We start from the raw sequence: 23091 nt of genomic DNA, 5'->3' as shown, positions 1-23091 counted from the left end.
AAATTGAATTGCTCAAATGTGCTTAAGTATCAAAAGGAAAAGTAAAAACCATTTCAAATTCCTTATATTAAGCAAACCAGACAGCACCATTTTTTTAAAATTATTTTTTAATTTACGGATAGCCAGGGGCACACTCCAACACTCGGACATCATTTACAAACAAAGCATTTGTGTTTAGTGAGTCCTCCAGATCAAAGGCAGTAGGGATGACCAGGGATGTTCTCTTGATAAGTGTGTAAATTGGACCATTTTCCTGTCAACATGTAACGAGTACTTTTGGGTGTCAGGGAAAATGTATGGAGTAAAAAGTACATTTATTTTCTTTTGGAATGTAGTGAAGTAAAAGTAGGCAAAAAATGTGAATAGTGAAGTACAGATACCCCAATAAAACTACTTAAGTAGTACTTTAAAGTATTTTTACTGAAGTACTTTACACCATTGACTGCAAGTATTGTGTGACCTGCAGAGTCAAGAGGATGGGCAGATGTCCGGCCCCCCAGTAACCTTCCTATCAACCTATCAGGTCACAGAGAGTTTGAGAGGCAGGTTTATGGTACCTCCCTAGAGACTCTCAGGCTCTGATAAGTCACCGGCATGGAATTAGTAACAGTCAATGTCTTTAAACTCTGATTACTTAAAGGGCTGTGAAAAAGATGAACACAATATTGGGATTCAAACCAGGGGCGTATTCATTACACTGATTGTGTTGTAAAACGTTTATTAAACAGAAGCAAACTGTCACGCCCTGACCTGAGAGAGACGCTTTTCTCTGTTTGGTTAGGTCAGGGTGTGACATGGGGTGGGCATTCTATGGGTTATATTTCTATGTTGTGTTTTTTCCTTTGATTGGCCGAGTATGGTTTCCAATCAGAGGCAGCTGTCTATCATTGTCTCTGATTGGGAATCATACTTAGGCAGCCTTCCCTCCCACCTGTGTTTGTGGGTAATTATTATTTCTGTGAGTGTTTTGTGTGTGTGCGCCACAGTGGGGTCACGGTTCTTTCTGTTTTTGTTTGGTTGTCTTCAATGAAGTATGTGGAATTACCGGCACACTGCCCCATGGCTGATCTATGACAGGGAGTTTGAGGACAGTGAACGTGACACAAACGGAACAAAATGGGGAGAAACCAACCTGAATTTGTCCAAGAGAAACTCTATTTGCTTCTTAAATGATTTCCTGGTGCATGTTGGATCTTCTGGGCCTTTTCCAGTCATAGAGGACACAACTTGCAGCTGTGCACCTCAACGAAGACCTCTACTGAATTGTGGCTAGGATATGGTTGTAGTACTTCAGGGGGAGTTGGTGGTGCGGAGGGCCTAGTAGATCAGAATGAAGCCCTTATTGGTTGTCACTGGCAAAGACTGTCCTACACCCTGATTGTAGGAAGGTGGTGAAACATTACGGTACTAAAACCCAGAGACAAATTGCTTGTAACAGAGTAATTACACATTATTGGGGTTAGTGTTGATTTCATGTTAGGCTCACCAATACCCGTCTTCCCCAAAGATTGTAAATCAACCCCTTTTTAAACGTATATGTAGCACAGGAGGTTGGTGGCACTGTAATTTGGCAGAATGGGCTTGTGGTAATGACTGGCGCGACATCAGTGGAATTGGTATGAAACACATGGTTTCCAGGTGTTGGATGCCATTCCATTTGCTCCGTTCCAGACATTATGAGCCCTCCTCCTGTGATGCCTATATTATAATGACAGGCAAATGGGTCAACATGGCCCAGTTCTCATTGTATACAACAGGCTGCCCCACTTCAAGAAACTTTTGGAATGAACTTGATTTGTCTTGTCCTGACCAGTAAAAGGGGTTATTGTAGTTTGGTCAGGACGTGGCAGGGGTTTGTTTTGTTTAGTGCGTTTCAGGGTTTTTGGTTTATCTTTTCTATTTCTATGTGGGTTTTCTAGTTTGTCTATTTCTATGTTAGTTTTGGGAACGACCTCCAATTAGAAGCAGCTGGTTGTCGTTGCTTCTAATTGGAGGCCATATTTAAGTGGGTTTATTTTCTCTTGTGTTTGTGGGTGGTTGTTCCATGTATAGTCATTGTACTGTTCAGGACTGGTTTTCGTTGTGCTTTTGGTCAGTGTTCATGTCTTTAATAAATCAAGAAGATGATTCACATCCCCGCTGCAGTTTGGTCCGATCATTACGACGTTTATGACATGATTGTACTGAAATATTTGATTATCAACCGATAGTGAAGGTTTTTCCAGCTATCTGAATGTCTCAGTCACACTACATGAGAGATGGCAGGAGGGCTATAGGATAAATGTGGGGAGAAGGAGGAATGCAACTAGAAATACAGAGTTTGTTAGTTTGAACTCTGCTTACATTTGTTACCTGCAGTCTTGACAGAAATATGGATTTGACAGTGATGAGCAATACATTGGTAGCTCTAAAAGATATGCAATAATTCAGTCTTTTTAGGATAAAATCTTTTTCACAATAACAGTGAGGAATTCATAGCAGATTATTATAATATACTTGACGAAAGCATACACTGTTAACATTCATGTGTTCGTTGTTGGGTAATTGCGACCAACATTGGCAGCAGGGTGGTGATTTCTATGCTACCTTCCCTCCATTCAATGCGTTACATTTTTGACAAGTTCGTTTAAGTCTGATTTTGAACACCACGGCTACGGCAGTGAAGGAGTCACGCAGCTGATCAGTCCACTCAGCCTGGAGGAGGACGGAGAAGGGACAAACTGTAACAGCAATATACATTACACACCAATAACAGTCTCAGTGAAAATAACAGTGAAAAGGTGGCTTAATTTCATCAAAAATCTTACATTTTTGGCTGAAATTGACAATAGTTCAAATTTTATTTGTCACATGCTTCGGAAACAGGTGTGGAGTAACTCAAATGCTTACTGGCCCTTTCCAACAATACAGAGAAAGAAAATGGAAAAATAACAGAACTTAAACATCTAATCATAATAGATAAACAATGTAGTTAGAGCAACTACAATGTAGTTGCCTAGTTGTTAGAGCGTTGGGCCTGTAACCGAAAGGTTGCTGGATTGAATCCCCCGAGCCAACAAGGTAAAAATCTGTCATTCTACCCCTGGGCAAGGTGGTTAACCCCCCAACAACTCCTCCCCGGGCGCCAATGACGTGGATGTTGATAAAGGCAGAAAAGAACAGCTTTCTATGGTCAGGACGTGACACGGAGTCCCATAGGGCGGTGGACAATTGGTCCGGGGTAGGCCGTCATTGTAAATATGAATTTGCTCGTAACTGACTTGCCTTGTTAAATAAATGAAATTATTTGAGCTGTTCTTGTCATAGCATGATTTGGTAAGTCCATATTATCTTCTGTATATCACCCCTACCTCGTCACAACACAACTGATTAGCTCAAACGCATTAAAAAGGGAAAAGAAATCCACAAATTAACTTTTAGTAAGGCACACCTGTTAATTGAAATGCATTCCAGGTGACTAGCTCATGAAGCTGGTTGAGAGAATGCCAAGCGTGTGCAAAGCTGTCATCAAGGCAAAGGGTGGCTACTTTGAAGAATCTCAAATAAAAAAGATATATTCTTGGATACTACATGATTCCATATGTGATATTTCGTAGTTTTGATGTCTTCACAATTATTCTACAATGTACAAATAAAGAAAAACCTTTTGAAAGAGTAGGTTTGTCCAAACGTTTGACTGGTACTTCTATATAGGATTTTCTTTGTGTCAGAAATTACATTTTCGTTTTATTTTTTCACATTTTAGTCATTTAGCAGACACTCTCGTCCAGAGCAACTTACAGTAGTGAATGCAATCCATTTCATGCATTTTTTTTTTGTACTGCCCCCCCGTGGGAATTGAACCCACAACCCTGGCGTTGCACACACCATGCTCTACCAACTGAGCCACAGGGAAGGCCTAATCATGCAATAACCATCAAATTGAATTAAACTTGGAGTCACGCTATATGACTCAGGGGAAACCATGCAGTTTATTAGTCTACAGATGAAATAAATGATGATGAACTTCACAGGGTGGTGAACGTACCAGACGATCAAGTTGATGCTTCTTTCCAATAAATGATTGATGCTTGACTGCCATTTGACAAATACAAATATTCTCACTCTTTAGTTGTATCCTTAATAATCTCATGTAGACTAGCCTAGCCACACTGTATCTGCCAGTTGTTGGCTAGAGTGTACGTGCCAAGACCAGAGTAGGCATATTTGCCATTTAACGCAACAGTTTGTTTTTACAAAACTATTGGTACAGTTGAAAATGCGATGGAAACACATTGAACCTTTTTATGAAAAAAAAAAATGTTTTATTCAGTCTAGTGTGACTCCTGAGATGTCTGAACAATAGAACAATTTGTTAATTTCACTATAGTCCCAGTCGTTTGGTCCTTGTCCTCTTCTTGAAGTCATGAATGAAATCGTGCAACTGGTGATAGAATTCCTCCCAGAGTTTTGGCGATAGTTTATGTATGAAATCAGCTACAGATGCCGGGGCGGAGGGGGTTAGAGGAGTGTCTGTGGAGAGCAGTATGCATGGTGAGGAGGAAGAGGAAGAGGGGGGGATTAGAGGAGAGTCTGTGGAGAGAAGTATGTGAGGAGGGAAGAGGGGGAATGGGATCAGAGTAAATTAGGAGAGTTTCAAATGTTTTACCTCTGGGACAAGCTGCTGGCTCAGTGCATGACGTTCTCCAGATTTTTGAGATCTGTCTTCAATCGTTTGCAATGTCTTTGCCAGTGATGTGTCAAGGGCTGAGTCTGCAGCTCTTTCCTCCCTTTCTCACACCCCTGCTACTACTGCTGCTGCTCTGTGGCATCACTGAGGAGCAAGCAAGTGGAGTAGGTCTTGGAGATGGGCCCAGGATAGGGCTTCCCAGGGCCTGCATGGAGATGGTTTTCCATTCTGTACTGCAGCTCAGTGTAGGAGATGGATGATGACCAGTAAGTGCTGTGGGTTGGTGAACAGGCAGTGCTGGGTGACAGAAAAAAAAAACTGGTGTCTCCATTCGATGGTGTTTGTGTTTTGTAAAATAAAGAAAAGTAGAGGGCTATTTAGTACACATATCCAAACCAAACACAACGATCAAAGAAAAACATATCTAATATCATTAACCGAGACTACCATAGACTAGCTAGCTATAATGCTGCAAGTGTTCGAGCAGAGTTGAGAAGGTCTGGCATAGCTACTCAACTCTGCTCAAACGATTCACTCATTTTAGCTTGCTGGCCCTTCCTACCGAACTTTGACTTCAGTGTTACCAATTTCGGAAGCTCATGATTTTCTTTCTCTGACAAAATGATGTTTGATCAAGAAGTTGTAAAGACTGTGGCAATGAACGCAACAAAAACCACCTCCATTTCTTTACTAGCATCATTTGTTTTCTCAATTATTTTGATCACCCCGTATAGGAGATTTGATTGACTGCTCTAACTTTTGCCAACTCAATTTCCTTCACCCTTACAGGGCACTCCAGGAACTCAGGATCATGATCCCCACCATAATTACAACACTGTCGTCCTTCTACACACTGTTCTTCAGTGTACTCTGTTCATTGGGCTCCCAAGTGGCACAGCGGTCTAAGGCACTGCATCTCAGTTCAAGAGGTGTCCACTACAGTCTCTGGTTTGAATCCAGGCTGTGTCACATCCGGTTGTGATTGGGAGTCCCATAGGGCGGTGGGTTTGGCATCCTGATTTGGCTGGGAAAGGCCGTCATTGTAAATAAGAATTTGTTCTTAACTGACTTGCCTACTTAAATAAAGGTTACATTTAAATAAAAAAATCTGCACACACTTGAAACATGGGCAAATCCTTTACAATTCTTACACTGCAGTGGTTTGGGGACAAAGCTTTTATGGCATATCTTACATAACCAAGACCAACGGACTTTCTTAATTTCCTCCATTCACCCAGCGGATCAGAGGCCAGGCACCAACCACACAAGGAATTCTCTTCAGGGATTCAACCTGAACATCCTTCGTCACCCTGAGATGACTCCTTTGACAGGTGCTCTACTCCGAAGTTCAAAACACAAAACTTCTATCGTCCGGATTCTTTTGAGACCAACTGCAATATTCCTCTGTTCTTCAGAAATACAATTAATGAAAATAAGACCACTCCTGGTCACTCTGACAGACTCTACTTTTCCAAGCCCAGACGTCACCATTTTCTACACCATAAACGTTTTTCCCACATGCGCATCCTTACTCAACAAACGCATCCCAACAAGAAACGATTCATTGTCATTTACACACGTGTCCTCCACTCCAATTTTAGACAATTTTGTTTTTGTTCCAGTTTTTGATATTACTGTTGTCCATTCAAAACATTCGTCTTCAACAAATTTACTCGAGGCTCTACACTGAGTTTAGGGCTGAATGGAGTCCAGTTGCGGGGTAATGGGAGAGGATGGAACGAGGTGAAACTGGGCCGACATTCTACAAATTTTCTCATCGATTTAAACATCTGGGCCCAGATTCACACAAAAACTTAAGAATCTTTTTAAGAAAGAAAGAAAAAACAAGAAATTCGTAAGATAGTAAGTGCAATTCCTCAACAATATCTTTAAGATTTTATGATTTTCATGGAAACTTCACAAATATCTTCTTATGAATCTTCTTAAGATGTTTGTTGCTAAGGCAACCAATTTAGCTAGCTATCTGGCTAGCAATGATGATCATGTTAGATTATTTCCTTCTGAGATGACTGTTCTAAAACATGTTTTTGGGTTTAAAAGTCATCAATATCGAAACTTTCAGATGAAGTTTGTGAGTGAATTAAACATGTCCTATTGCTTTCATTGAGCTTATTTTCTCACCGCTCAGAGTTTATCTTGGATTTAAGAACATTTACAATAACTTTATTTTTAAGAATCTAATATCTTCTTAACTTTTTGCTTATTAAGGAGAAACATGAGAAATAGCGCAATACATTTTCCAATAACCTTTTTGAGGAATAGCAACTTTGCTTAATTTCATTCTTAAGTCTATAGTTAAGGAAAAAATGCCATGTTAAGAAGACTTCTTCTTAATAAGGTTTTGTGAATCTGGGCCCAGAATTCCCTATATTTTTCTGTTCCCAAAACTACGAACACAATGCATTGAATTTTATAGAATTTACGTTTTTCCAAAGTTGTAAAAAATTGCGATGTTTAGAAGGAGTGCAAGGTCAAATAGAGTTTGTGCACAAGCTTACTATACAGAAGAGGCGTTCCCTAACGAAAATATGCAAATATATGATACAACGCGCCAATAGAATCTCGCGCTTGGCTTTGCCCACCTCCTTACTTGTTCTGCCCACTATGCTTCATAAACTACCGCTTTAAACGACACATATGAACGATCTTGGATTAGTTATAAATCTCTTTGTTAGCGTCAGTCCTACAATTTAACCAATCACCGACGAAGGGGCGTTGACTATGGCTATAGAAACTTCGGCTTGCCTCCAGAAGAAGAAGAAAAATGTCGTCTGCACGAACATCCGACAAAACCGTTGCCGAAGACCAAAACCGTCACAAAATGTCGTCATAATATATGCCGTTATTTTAGACGGGAGAGTGACACACATATATTGTTACCTGAACTGAGGGACTCGAATTAGCTATTGTGCTAAACCGAGTCGTTGCTAACTAGCTAGCCCGGTTATCGTGTGTTTTAGTCAGACATTTAGCTAGCGTTAGCTAAGGTTACAGAAGTACCTACCACCTGAATACCCTTTCTCAGGTTGCAAACACGTCCTAGCTAGTTAGCTATGTTGACTTGTAGCGAACATTAACTACACCGATTTAAGTCAACGTTCGCTAGCTAAAATGCAGTCACACAGGCTACAAGTTATCTGCTAACGCGTTAGCTAGCTAAGGTTATTTCGGTTCGGGCACGGTAGGCAGGGGTCTGTCCTGTTTGCCCTCCGATTTGGGATTTTCACAAATTTGCTTTTCATCTGTCAAACGGAGGATTCACAAACCCGGTAAGTAAACAACGTTAGCTAACATTGGTATAATGTGTAACGTTAGCGTAGTTGTAAAACTAGTTGGCGAGCATTGCCAAAAACGCTTTTTAGCTACCTATATAGTCAAATATGTTTATTTAGCTGAGCTAAAGTCTTTATTGGATTAAGCATACCTAACTTACATATTCTTGTGGGCTAACTGGCAAGCTAACGTTATACTCCTCGTACAATGTAATCAGCAAACGTTACAATCTGGATTTTTGCCAGTGTTGGTTGTTGATACGGCAATGACTGATATAAACATGAATGTTATAATGTTTGCTGTAGCTATCCATCCTGTGATAGAACCTTTTTGAAAAACATAAACCATTTTTTGTGTGTGTTATGGCAGTAAATAACTGCTCAGACTCAAATCCTCCATCGTGCAATGAAAACATGTTAGGTCGGCATTCAGCTGTGAAAACCTATGGTCAATGTAACACTCACATGGTGACTTTATCTGCCTCATGTATTTAAATATCAAGGATTGTATTGTCAAAATAACGCTCAGTGTGTACGTACTCGTAGATATTTATTACATATAGGCCTATCATATATTCATTCATGTGCTTATCTTTCCCATTTTCTACCCATGTATTTAGTGTCTCTGAGGATGTGGTAAAGGGATATTAGTTATCGAAAACCCTACTCTGTTATGTGGTGTTTTCAGCGGTTACATTCGTCCCACATTTGGCTCCATGTCAACTACAATTCCGACGCTGTGTTTTTAACGTTTTTAGAGCAGTTTTACACATATCCACAAGCTGTATGTGCCTCCAGTTGACAAACTACATGAACTCCTCAGTTGGGTTTACACACAGGTGTTCGGAGCACGCTAGATAGCTATGAAAAGCCAACTGACATTTACTCCTGAGGTGCTGACCTGTTGCATCCCTCTATAACCACTGTGATTATTATTATCTGACCCTGCTGGTCATCTATGAACATTTGAACATCTTGGCCATGTTCTGTTATAATCTCCACCCGGTACAGCCAGAAGAGGACTGGCCACCCCTCATAGCCCGGTTCCTCTCTAGGTTTCTTCCTAGGTTCTGGTCTTTCTAGGGAGTTTTTCCTAGCCACCGTGCTTCTACACCTGCATTGCTTGCTGTTTTGGGGGGTTTTAGGCTGGGTTTCTGTACAGCACTTTGAGATATCGGCTGATGTAAAAAGGGCTTTATAAATAAATTTGATTGTTTTATAATTAGCACAGGTGGCTGCATATGTCTTCTGTCTGTCTTTTCTGACATGGAGATAAACTGTGTCTGAACACTAATAAAGGTGTGTAGTAATTTAACTTTTTTGTTTTTGTAAAGATACGTTCCTTATGTTTCTAAAAATGTACCACAAGCGATGCATGTTAATGATTAGAGTAAGTGTCCGGGCTCTTAACAAAACTCCCCCCGGTCAGAAGACACCATCATCAGTAGGCGCTAAAGCAGTTAGCATCTATGAATGTGGTAGGGGGGTATCAGTTGAATGATTTATGTGATCACATATTAGGATCAAATCCAGCTGTGAGTTTTGAAAAGCCAGTTGGTCCTGGCATGTCCACAGTGTATCTGTACTAATATCATCAGTGTGTCATTCTGTGGCCTGTCCCACCGGGACATCCTAGAGTTGCTGCCTGCCCCACTGTCGGGCTGTGCCCCATCAATTAGCATGTGTCACCTGTTGAATGTGTCTCTGTGCCAAATGTTATTTTTCCACATGCAGCGTCCCTATACATTCCCCTCTGGAGGTCACCCACCTAGCCCGTCTCTCTGGCTCCTGTGTGCTGGCTGACCTCCCTGGAGTGCTGAAGTTGATGGGGGGGATGTTTGAGTGGCATTCCGTAGCCATGTTATTAGACATAGCTGTTGTTGAAGGATATCGCTGAAGGCTAGGGGGCCTAACCCATTATGGTTGATGTCTTGGGGAGGGAAAAGGCCTCAGTATTGTGCTGTTTTAACTGTTTGGTGTCTGTCACTCTGCACAGCTCTCTTTCTTCAAAAGCATAATCCCATATAGAGAAATCACACGCCACTGACGAAACTACATTTTATGCTGGTAGAAAGACAACAATTGCGTAATAAACATTCGGTCAGCAAAAGCAATATACTTTTGCAGACTTGCATGTTGTAAGTTATGACATGTCTGTGAATGTGAGAAGGTGTTGATTAAGCATTTCTTTTTATAAAGCTGTTTTAACAAGCGTCTTCAGGAGTTAATCTACATGCCCATTCAATAGGCCTACCTCCACCCAGCTATTACACATGTTCATTCAAAACCTCCACCTCTAGCCTAAATATGTATGTATGTGTGTGTGTGTGTGTGTGTGTGTGTTTTTTTCTTAAAGGTTTATTTTTTTATTTTATAAAACATTTTTTTTTTTACCCTTTTTTCTCCCCAATTTCGTGGTAGTAGTTACAGTCTTGTCTCTTCGCTGCAACTCCCGTACTGACTCGAGAGAAGCGGGGGAACAAAATAAGATTCAGACACAAGTTCCATTTCATTGAGACTTCTCTCACACCAAGCCATAGTTGTTGTCCATGAGAAAGTCTACTCATGCAACACAGCCCCTCAGGGCCACTCCACATCACCAAGTCCAAATATAGAATGTACATATAGTTGCCTCCATTTAAGTCTGAATATGCAAGATGTCTACAATGAAAAGCATAAAGACAAAGAGAGCACAGCACACAAGTTAAAAAGTATAAAACAAAAAAAGTAAGACATGCAGTGAGTCTCAGGAATGCAGTGTCATAGATCAAAGGTCTTTGTTCTCAATTTTCCAATATTTTTCTCTCCATTTTTTTATTTTTTTTATTTTTTTATACAGTAACTATTAACAGGTGAACAGATGGATTGTATTACAGTACCAGATTTTTCCACTTTGACCATTAAACAAAATCAGATGTTATATACTCAATCCATTTTGACAGTCACTATGAATACATTTTTTTTCCTGTAGTCTCAGAGAAAAGGTCAGCCTCTCCATCACAGATCACATGTTATCCAGTCATCTACCACGGACGCCTTTGATTCTAACTGTGATTAGGGCTTTGTTACTTGCTATTAGGAGTATTCCCAATCAAGCGTGGTCCCTGAGTCCAAAATATAAAAAAAATGTAACCTTTTATTTAACTAGGCAAGTCAGTTAAGAACAAATTCTTATTTACAATGACAGGCTACCGGGGAACAGTGGGTTAACTGCCTTGTTCAGGGGGCAGAACGACAGATTCTTTTTTTTTTTTTACCTTGTCAGCTCCGGGATTCGATCCAGCAACCTTTCAGTTACTGGCCCAACGCTCTAACCTGTAGGCCCCTGAATACAGAACCTCCCCTCTGCATGGGACATCAACCTTAAATATGTCTTCCATGCGTCTTTGCACGTCCTGCCAATATGGAACAAGCTTAGTGCATTCACAAAATATGTGGTAATGGTTTGCCTCATTGGACCCACATGATGTCCAACACCCCATTCCACTACTCTGATGTCTTTCTGCAGAGGAGTGATAAAGAAGCACATCATATTTTTCTATCCAAATTCCCTCCAAGTCAATGATCTTGTTAATTTCCGTAGTGATTGGAATAAGGGTTCCCGAGTGGCGCAACGGTCTAAGGCACTGCATCTCAGTGCAAGAGGTGTCGCTACAGTCCCTGGTTTCGAATCCAGGCTGCATCACATCCGGCCGTGATTGGGAGTCCAATAGGGCGGCGCGCAATTGACCCAGCGTCGTTCAGGTTTGGCTGGGGTAGGCCGTCATTGTAAATAAGAATTTGTTATTAGCTGACTTGCCTACTTAAATGAAACAAAGGTTTCCTACACAGAAATGACCATTTTCTCTTTTACATACAGTAACTTCACACCCCTTGACTTTTTCCACATTTTGTTGCTTGAATTTCAAATTGATAAAATACATAATTTTTTTGGTCACAGGCCTACTACACACAATAGCCCATAATGTTGAAGTGGAATTATGTATTTAGACATTTTTACCAATGAATACAGAATGAAAAGCTGAAATGTCTTTTAGTCAATATGTATTCAACCTCTTTTGTTATGGCAAACCTAAATTAAGTTCAGGAGTAAACATTTGCTTAACAAGTCACATAATAAGTTGCGTGGACTCACTCTTTGTGCAATAATGTTTAACAGGATTTTTGAATGACTACCTTATCTTTGTATACCACACATACAATTGACCTTTAAGGTCCCTGAGTCGGCAGTGAATTTCAAACACAGATTCAACCACAAAGACCGGGGAGGTTTTCCAATGTCTCGCAAAGAATTATTACTATTGGCAGATGTTTTTTTTTTTTTTTTTTTTACACAACAACAGAAAAACATTGAATATCCCTTTGAGCATGGTGAAGATATTAATTACACTTTGGATGATGTGTCAATACACCAAGTCACTACAAAGATACAGGCGTCCTTCCTAACTCAGTTGCCGGAGAGGAAGGAAACTGCTCAGGAATTTCACCATGAAGCCCATGATGACTTTAATTAAAACAGTTACAGAGTTTGATGGCTGTGATAGGAGAAAACTGAGGATGGATCAGCAACATCATCCTATTAGTCACATGCGCCGAATACAACAGGTGTAGACCTTACAGTGAAATGCTTGCTTACAAGCCCTTAACCAACAATGCTTGAAGAAAAGTGTTGAGTAAAAAATAGGAAATAAAAGTAACAGTTTAACAGCAGCAGTAAAATAACAATAGCGAGGATATATACAGGGGGTACCAGTACAGAGTCAATGTGGGGGGGCACCGGTTAGTTGAGGTAATATGTACATGTAGGTCGAGTTAAAGTGACTATGCGTAGATTATAAACAGAGAGTAGCAGCAGTGTAAATGAGGGGTCTGGGTAGCTATTTGATTAGCTGTACAGAAGTCTTACTGCTTGGAGGTAGAAGCTGCTAAGAAGCCTTTTGGACCTAGACTTGGTGCTCCGGTACCGCTTACCGTGTGGTAGCAGAGAGAACAGTCTATGACTAGGGTGGCTGGAGTCTTTGACAATTTTTAGGGCTTTCCTCTGACACCACCTGGTATAGAGGTCCTGGATGGCAGGAAGCTTAGCCCATACGCACTACACTCTGTAGTGCCTTGTGGTCGGAAGCTGAACAGTTGCCATACCAGGCAGTGATGCAAACAGTCAGGATGTTCTCGATGGTGCAGCTGTAGAACCTTTTGAGGATCTGAGGACACATGCCAAGTCTTTTCAGTCTCCTGAGGGGGAATAGGTTTTGTCGTGCCCTCTTCATGACTGTCTTGGTGTGCGTGGACCATGTTGGTGATGTGGACACCAAGGAACTTGAAGCTCTCAACCTGCTCCACTACAGCCCCGTCGATGAGAATGGGGGCCATGCTCGGTCCTCCTTTTCCTGTAGTCCACTATCATCTGCTTTTGTCTTGATCACTTTGAGGGATGAGGTTGTTGACCTGGCACCGCACGGCCAGGTCTCTGACCTCCCTATAGGCTGTCTCATCGTTGTCGGTGATCAGGCCTACCACTGTTGTCATCGGCAAACCTTGATGGTGTTGGAGTCGTGCCTGGCCATGCAGTCATGAGTGAACAGGGAGTACAGGAGGGGACTGAGCATGCACCCCTGAGGGTAGGGCTGGGCGGTATACCGTATTTTACGATTTTATTAAATGTGATACGTCGTGTGTAACGTCCATTTTTATAGTTTACTTCGCTACGTGAGTCATCTCTCGCTCTCTCGTTCTCTCTCCATGCCGCTTTCAGTCTGCATGGTCAATGCAGCACATGCAACAATGTTGATGGCAACAATGTTGATGGCAACAATGCTGTTTTCAATTTGCTTCTGCATATAAATCCAGTAGTGTTCTATAATGTCACTATTTGTTTGTGTTGCTTACATCTGCAAACAGCTAGTTTTGTCTTTTTCTTAGCAAGTTGGTGCCTAAATCTTGTTAGCTGCTAATGCTAATCGCTAGGTAGCTAGCTAATGTACTGAGTCAGGGCAAACATAATTAGTTATACAGCCTGATTAATACCAGTGATGGTATAGACCAAAATCAGCTTGTTGTTTGTCCAATAGTACCTTCTAAATCAAGGAGGAATACCAGAAGCATTAATATGTTAGCTACATGAAGTAGCTAAGAGAAAACAGACAATGTAGCCAAAGATTATAGGGTCGCCTAGGAAACAATTATCAACACTTTGGTTCCTACCCTAAGTGTTGGGTTCCTAAAAAAAATCACTAACTCCACCCTGGCATTTTTTAATTCGTTTTCATGTCAAACAACACTATTCAAAGTGCCTACTATCATATTCTAACTATAGAATTAGAATAATCATTTTATTTCCATGATTCCAACATTTCACCTTTCACCTAAGTGTTTTGCTCTAAATCATAAGTCAAATCGCTATCGTTTGGTTCAAAATAAGGTTTATTCCTAACAGCCCAACATGGCAGTGTGACAATTATCTCAAATTGAGTGCAGCAAATGCAGAAAATGTATGGAAATACCGGTTGAATTGAGCAGTATAAAACAATCAGAATGGAGAAAGATCCATTTGAAATGACTGAATGTATGTGTTGCCACCCTGAGGTCATGCACTATTTATAAAGTAAATTTAGAAATGTTATAATTTAAAAACATAAATTACCTTCATACCGTGATTTAAAAAAAAAAAAATTGAATACCATGAGATGTTTTGGCCATATCGCCCAGCCCAACCTGAAAGGCCCTCGTATTGAGGATCAGTGTGGCGGATGTGTTGTTACCTACTCTTACCACCTGGGGGCGGCCCGTCAGGAAGTCCAGGATCCAGTTGCAGAGGGAGATGTTTAGTCCCAGGGTCCTTAGCTTAGTGATGAGCTTTGTGGGCACTACAGTGTTGAATGCTGAGCTGTAGTCAACGAATAGCACTCTCACATAGGTGTTCCTTTTGTCCAGGTGGGAAAGGGCAGTGTGGAGTGCAATATAGATTGCATCATCTGGATCTGTTGGGGCGGTATACAAATTGGAGTGGGTCTAGGGTTTCTGGGATAATGGTGTTGATGTGACCCATGACCAGCCTTTTAAAGCACTTCCTTCATGGCTGCAGATGTGAGTGCTACGGGTCGGTAGTCATTTAGGCAGGTTACCTTAATGTTCTTGGGCACAGGCACTATGGTGGTCTGCTTGAAACAACATGATGGTATTACAGACTGAGTCAGGGACAGGTTGACATGTCAGTGAAGACACTAGCCAGTTTGTTAGGTCCAGGTCCAACATTGTAGTTACTCCACAATATGAACAGAAGGAATCCTGTCCTGGACCTGTTCTATCACCACACTAAAGAGGCTTATTAGGGTCACCTCTTGCTCTCTCTCTCTCTCTCTCTCTCCTGCGCCTCCTGTCTCTCGCTCGCTCTCTCTCTCAGCTGTCGCCCTTCTGTTCTGTTGGGTCCTGAAACGTGGCTTCAATTTTAGAGGGGACTGTCGCTTGTTTTGAACTGATTTGGAGTGGGGCTTGAACCAGAGGGCGAAGTATGACTGTACTTCAATGATTCCCTGGAAGAAAAAAAATATAAAAGTGACAAAAACCCCCCGAAAATGAACAGGAAGAAAGTTTATGCCAAACACTTAAGGCTTTAATCCCTCCCTCTTTGAGCCCTACGCGTCGGTCGGTCTGTTGAGCTGAGTGCCAGCCAGTCAGTCTCTCTTATAGGACTAGCACAGCACAACATGGCTAGCGAGCTCTGACTGAGACAACAGGAAGAGAAGGAAAACACTAAGGCTGGATACTACTGTACTTCTCTCATCACAAGGAAGATGTCAGAATGAGCAGGTAAAGGGTAGACTTATGTAGCTACTTTTCTTCAGTTGTATCTTTTCAATGCTAGTTGATAGTCCCTTCATTCCTAGTTTGAGCCACAGTGGTGTCAGTCTTCTCTTTAAACAGGATATTTTGAAGCTCTGTTATAATTCCATGTTTGGGATAGACGGAGGTCGTAGTTTGGAATCCTATTCATTGTAGGCTACGGTATGTTTCATCTCCGTTGCACTGACACCGACCGTCGGAGGAGAATGCTTTTTTTAAAAACATTTTTTTAAATTTTTTTTAATGGTAATGTGATCAAGCAAAGCAGTGTCAGATTATCGTGGTTGTCATGGGGAAATAATGTGACGTAGTAAAGATTCATCTATATATGAAGAAAGTGTGTTGTTGTTGTGTGAATGGTTGGCTGATTTTCTTGCGACTAGAGACAAAGTGCTGTCTCCTTTTAACAGGGATTTTCTGCAGTTGTAATCCTTGGGCTGGCCGCCTAAGCGTTTTCTTGGAAAAACCCAAGTGTGTGAAAAAAAAAAAAATAAAAAAATAATTACAACAAACCAGATGTAGAAAAGATAATGGACCTAATATATTTTTTTCAATTATAGTATCTTTGAGAACATAACCACCAAAAGAGAACAACAGTCACCAAAATGAATAAAAACTAGACAGGGAGAATTGAAATTTCCCAAAACAATTAATTTAGCAGTACTGATTTTGTTATTGTTTGAGCAAAATAAAATCCAATTAGCCTTGGCCAAATGCATAGAATCGCAGGAAATGAACTGCAACATTTTCTCTCAGCTGCATGGTAAAATGTGTGTAATTGCAGGAAATATGCTTACTTTTTTTTTTTATGGAGGCCTCAAACCATCACATTTTATTTATTAAGCCCTTTTTACATCAGCAGTTGTCACAAAGTACTTATATAGAAACCCAGCCTAAAACACCAGAGAGCAAGCAATGCAGATGTAGAAGCACAGTGGCTAGGAGAGAAAAAAAACTTCCTTGAAAAGCCTGGAATCTAGAAAGAAACCTAGAGAGGAACCAGGTTCTGTGTGTTGGGTGGAGATTATAAGAGTACGTGGCCGTTAAGGCCAGATCGTTTTTTTCAAATGTTCATAGAAGACCAGCAGGGTGAAGTAATAATCACAGTGGTTGTAGAGGGTGCAACAGGGTAGAGTAAATGTCAGTTGGCTTTTCATAGCCGAGCATTCAGAGGTCGAGACAGCAGGTGCCGGGTGGGGGGTGTGAGTCGTAAAAGCAGGTCTGGGACAAGGTGGTCAGGATTCCATAGCTGCAGCCTAACAACAGAAACTGGATCAGCAGCACGACCGGGTGGACTGGGGATGGTGACAGCCAAGTCAGTGGACAGGAATGAAGATCACGCCAGTGACTCAATCCATTTAGGTTGAGTGTAGGAAACAAGAAAAAGCCTGGTACGACGTGATGCACCCCTCCCAGGGGATGGCGTTGGAGAGCGTGAGCATTCTAGTGACTCAGCCCCCTTTATAATAGGGTCAGAATCCCAGTGGAGATAAGGGAACCGGCCAGGCGGAGACCGCAAGGGTGGTTGGTCACTCCAGTGCCTTGTCGTTCACCTTCGGTCCCCTGGGTAGGACCACGCTCAATCATAGGACCTACTGAAGAGATGAGTCTTCAGCAAAGACTTAAAGGTTGAAACTGAGTCTGCGTCTCTCACATTGATAGGTAGACCATTCCATAAAAATGTATTTCTATAGGAGAAAGCCCTGCCTCCAGCTGTTTGCTCAGAAATTCTAGGAACAATAAGGAGGCCTGCGTCTTGTGACCATAGCGTACGTGTAGGTATGTACGGCAGGACCAAATCGGAAAGATAGCTAGGAGCAAGCCCATGTAATGCTTTGTAGGTTAGCAGTAAAACCTTGAAATCAGTCCTGGCCTTAACAGGAAGCCAGTGTAGAGAGACTAGCACTGGAGTAATATGATCAAATGTTTTGGTTCTAGTCAAGATTCTAGCAGCCGTGTTTAGCACTAACTGAAGATTATTTCGTGTTTTATCCGGGTAGCCGGAGAGTAAAGCATTACAGTAGTCTAATCTAGTTACAAAGGCATGGATTAGATTTTCTGCCAAAAAGTGTCAGATTTTTTTTGCACTGTTACAAAGCTGGAAAAATGCTGCTCTTTAAATATTTTTGATATGTTTGTCAAAAGAGAGATCGGGGTCCAGAGTAATGCAGAAGTCCTTCAGTTTATATTTGAGCTGACTGTACAACTATCATTGTCAAACAGCAGATCTCTTTGTTTCTTGAGACCTAGAGTTAGCATCTCTGTTTTCTCCAAGTTTCAACTTAAAAACATTTGCCACCATCCACTTCCTTATGTCTGAAACGCAGGCTTCCAAGGTAGGCAATTTAGGTGCTTGACTATGTTTAATTGAAATGTACAGCTGTGTGTCGTCTGCATGGCAGTGAAAGTTGACATTGTATTTCCGAATGACCACTAAGAGGTAGCATATATAGTGAAAACAATAGGGGTCCTAGAATGGAACCTTGAGGAACACTTAAACTTACCATTGATTTGTCAGAGGACAAACCATCCACAGAGATGAACTGACATCTTTTTGACCGATAAGATCTAAACCAGGCAAGAACATGTCCATGTAGACCAATTTGGGTTTCCAATCTCTCCAAAAGAATCTGGTGATCGATGGTGTAGAAAGCGGTAGGTCAATTAGCAGGAGGACAAACACAAAGGCTTGGTCTGACGTCATTAAAAGGTAATTTACCACCTTCACGAGTGCGATCTCAGTGCTATGAGGACTGGAGCGTTTAGTAGACATTATCTGTCTTCAGAAAGGCAGTGAGTTGCCTAGCAACAACTTTTTCTTACATTTTTGAGAGGAATGAGAAATTCGATAGGCCGTACATTAAAAAAAAAAAAAATTAAATTATTTTTTTTATTAACAAAATACTATTTCAGTAGAGGCTTTGTTGCTGACGCTTTTAGTACGTTTGGTACACATCTGGTAGATAGGGAGACATTTATTATGTTATACATACGAGGGCCCATCTCTTTCAGTAGTTTAGTTGGAATAGGGTTCAGTAGGCAGCTGGAAGGTTTAGAGGCCATTTACTATTTGTGAATGTTTCAAAAGATACACGATTAAAAAAAAAAAAAACTTGAGTGTCTCCATTGATCCTCGGTCCTCTAAAATGTAATGTAAATGTAATCTAAAATGTAATGTAAATGTAATCTCTGTCACGCCGCCTGCTACGCCCACCACCTACGCCCATAAAAGAAAATACCTGTGTGAGTGCAGTCTTTTTTTTTTTTGTTCAGTGTGATCAGTTCATAGTGAAGGGCATTGGGGATTAACAGCTGTCTAGTTCTGCCTTGCGCCTTCTCTTCTTCTTCTCCACCCACCTCGGGGTTATTTTCACTGGTAAGTTGCATCACCCTTGTCCCCTTGTCGACGCGTTTGACATACTACCATCTACTATTCATGTCATGGAGTATTCTGTTAATTATATCAACAATTTTGACTACAGACAGTATTCACACCCTTTGACTTTTCCCGTATTTTTGTTCTTACAGCCTGAATTTAAATGGACTATGTTGAGATTTTCTTTTGCCACTGGCCTACTACACACAATTTCCCATAATGTCAAAGTGGAATTATGTTTTCTGTACGTTTTTTACAACTTTAATAAAAAAAAATAAAAGCTGAAATGTCTTAAGTCAATAAGTATTCAACCCCTTTGTTATGGCAAGCCTAAATAATTTAAAGAGTAAAAATGTGCTTAAGAAGTTACATACTCACTCTGTATTCAATAATAGTATTTAACATGGTTTTTGAATGACTACCTCATCTCTGTACCCCACACATACAATTATCTGTAAGGTCCCTCAGTCGAGCAGTGAATTTCAAACACAAACTTCTTGCTGCCCTCGTGTAACAGGTAGTCAGCCTGCCATGCAGGCTCCTCGTGGAGTGCAATGTAAGGCAGGTGGTTGGAGCATTGGACTAGTAACCGGAAGGTTGCAAAAATGAATCCCCGAGCTGACAAGGTAAAAATCTGTCGTTCTGCCCCTGAACAAGGCAGTTAACCCACCGTTCCTAGGCCATCATTGAAAATAAGAATGTGTTATTAACTGACTTGCCTAGTTAAATAAAGGTGTATAAAAATATATATATATATATATATATATATATATATATATATATATATATATGCAAATCGGTGTCCAAAAATACCGATTGTTATGAAAACTTGAAATCGGCCCTAATTAATCGGCCATTCCGATTAATCTGTCGACCTCTAGTAGATAGGTGAAAAAAAGCAACAATTGAATATCCCTTTGAGCACGGTGAAGTTATTAATTGCACGGTTGCCGTGCGTTCAGATGCCGTGCGTGCGGATGCCGTGCGTTCAGATGCCGTGCGTGCGTGCGGATGCCGTGCGTGCGCGCTTCAGGTTGCCGTGCGTGCGCTTGCCGTGCGCGGTTGCCTAGTGTGTGGTGTGTCGTTGCCTAATTGTGTGTGTTTGTAGTTGCCGCGTGCGTCTGTAGTTGCCGCGTGCGTCTGTAGTTGCCGCGTGTTTGTAGTTGCCGCGTGTTTGTAGTTGCCGCGTGTTTGTAGTTGCCGCGTGTTTGTAGTTGCCGCGTGTGCGTGTGTTTGTAGTTGCCGCGTGTTTGTAGTTGCCGCGTGTTTGTAGTTGCCGCGTGCGTCTGTAGTTGCCGCGTGCGTGTGTTTGTAGTTGCCGCGTGCGTGTGTTTGTAGTTGCCGCGTGCGTGTGTTTGTAGTTGCTGCGTGCGTGTGTTTGTAGTTGCCGCGTGCGTCTGTAGTTGCAGTGTGTTTGTAGTTGCCGCGTGCGTCTGTAGTTGCCGTGTGCGTGTGTTTGTAGTTGCCGCGTGTCTGTAGTTGCCGTGTGTGCGTGTGTTTGTAGTTGCCGCGTGCGTGTGTTTGTAGTTGCCGCGTGCGTGTGTTTGTAGTTGCCGCGTGCGTGTGTTTGTAGTTGCCGCGTGCGTGTGTTTGTAGTTGCCGTGTGTTTGTTACTGTGTAATCTTGACATTTTAACTTCTTTCTCTTTTGTAGTCTTTGATTAGAGAAGACAAGTTCAGTCTGTCTGAGGTTGTGTGTCTTTATAAGTCTCTTTTTATATAACACAGTCTTTGGTATTGTGGTATTTTATTAGGGATCCCCATTAGCTGTTACTAAAGCAGCAGATACTCTTCCTGGGCTCCACACAAAACATTAAAACATGACAATACAGAACATCAATAGACAAGAATAGCTCAAGGACAGAACTATATCAATTTAAAAAAGGCACACGTAGCCTTCATATCAATACACACAAACTATCTAGGTCAAATAGGGGAGAGGTGTTGTGTGCGGTGAAGTGTTGCTTCATCTGGTTTTCTTAATTGTATTTTTTTAAACCAGGTTTGCTGTTCACTTGAGCAACATGAGATGGAACCGAGTTCCGTCCAATAATGTCTCTATATAATACTTGTACGCTTTCTTGATTTTTATTCTGGATTTGTGGATTCTGTTGCTGATAGAGGCTGTATAGAATACTAATGTACTTGAAAGGGTAAGTATTTGTTTTGGTGATTTAAAACTGGCTGAGGGTATAGTTATGGGCTTGTATTCATTGTCTGAGTAGGAGTTCTGATCTAGGATCAGTTCAGACTTATTTTTGTTGTTGTTGTTGGTATAGATCCTGAACCTAGATCAGCATTCCTACTCTATGGTTGGTACGTATTGGGTCCTGCTCTTTTTGGTGGGACATGCTATGATGATTTGCTTGCAGTTAGAAAGATGTCATTTAAACCATGTTTTACAATGTTATTTACAATTTATATGTATTTGTCTGTATTTAGTATTTAATCTTTGCACTTTGCAACTCCCACCCACTCACCCCAGTTCCCAGCTGAGGTTAGTGCTCATGTCTTTTTGGCTTTGAGTCATTGGGTCTGTCCCAAGTGACAACCTATTCCCTATACAGTGGACTACTTTTAACCAGGCCCCATAGGGAATAGGGTGCACTACTTTAGACCAGGGCCTATAGGGAATTGGGTGCCATTTGGGGAATCAAGCAAACTAAGTCATTTTCAATATCAGTGTGTCATAGTGTAGCTGTAGGCTAGACCTGTGTTAATGACATACTCCTTGATATAATCACGTTGGTAGACCTTGTTACTATGAAGCCTAAACAGCCTGGAAAAGTAGATTTTAAACTCTTTAAACCAGGGTTCCCCAGCTGGTGGCCACTTTTAATCAGTGTATATGAAAGGGAGGAGACAGGTTAAAGAAGGCTTTTTTTTAAGCCATGAGACAGTTGAGACATGGATTGTGTATGTGTGCCATTCAGAGGGTGAATGGGCAAGACAAAAGATTTAATTGCCTTTGAACAGGGTAGTAGGTGCCAGGCATACCGGGTTTGAACCTGTCAAGAACTGTACCGCTGCTGGGATTTTCACGCTCAAAGCTTTCCCATGTGTATCAAGAATGATCCACCACCCAAAGGACATTCAGCTAACTTGACACAACTGTGGGATGCATTGGAGTCAACATGGGCCAGCATCCCTGTGGAACGGCTTTCGACAGCTTGTAGAGTCCATGCCCGGACATGTTGAGGCTGTTCTGATGACAAAAGAGGGGGGGGCACTCAATATTAGGACGGTTGTTCCTAATGTTTTGGACACTCAGTGTGTATGTATATATATATGTGTGTGTGTGTATATATGTATGTGTGTGTATATATGTATGTCTTTGTAAAGTATTCATACTCCTTGACTTATTCCACGTTTAGTTAGTCTGAATTCAAAATGGATTAAATGTTTTTTTTCTTTCGCCCATCTACACACACACACTACCCTACCCGTAATGACAATAGTAAAAACATGTTTCTAGAGATTTTTGCAAATGTACTGAAAAATGAAATGGAGAAATATCTCTGCTACAATACATAACAGCTACTCAGAGCTTCACACATTCGAATAGATCTACATTCGTTTTATCTCCCATGCCTGTAGCTTGAATCGAGGGTTTAGGTTAGCCAATATCTCTCACAGGGGAAATGTTGGATTTCTGCCTAGATATCTGTTGTGATGACCAGTAGGAGATATCCTCCGCCGTGGCCAGTAGGGGAGGTAGCCTCCGCCGTGGCCAGTAGGGGAGGTAGCCTCCGCCGTGGCCAGTAGGGGAGGTAGCCTCCGCCGTGGCCAGTAGGGGAGGTAGCCTCCGCCGTGGCCAGTAGGGGAGGTAGCCTCCGCCGTGGCCAGTAGGGGAGGTAGCCTCCGCCGTGGCCAGTAGGGGAGGTGCCTCCGCCGTGGCCAGTAGGGGAGGTA

General features: G+C 41.6%; 1 protein-coding gene across 6 annotated transcripts in view; it reads left to right on the top strand.

The window, feature by feature from the left end:
* Positions 1 to 7314: 7314 nt before the first annotated feature.
* The window catches only part of ip6k1 (inositol hexakisphosphate kinase 1), a 75384-nt gene continuing 59607 nt past the window's right edge, over positions 7315 to 23091 (top strand). For 4 of the 6 annotated variants that reach the window (XR_006761411.1, XR_006761413.1, XR_006761412.1 and 1 more), the window contains exon 1: positions 7334 to 7959. The gene's annotated coding sequence lies outside the window, so the exon portion shown is untranslated. Of the gene's footprint in view, positions 7960 to 15098; positions 15772 to 23091 lie in introns of those variants that run through there. The other 2 variants (XM_045705754.1, XM_014168331.2) reach the window with 2 other exon arrangements.

This window comes from Salmo salar, chromosome ssa22 (genome assembly GCF_905237065.1).
Source record: "Salmo salar chromosome ssa22, Ssal_v3.1, whole genome shotgun sequence".
Taxonomy (NCBI): domain Eukaryota; kingdom Metazoa; phylum Chordata; class Actinopteri; order Salmoniformes; family Salmonidae; genus Salmo; species Salmo salar.
The sequence above is the reverse complement of the archived record's forward strand: the minus strand, read 5'-3'. Positions and strand labels throughout refer to the sequence as shown.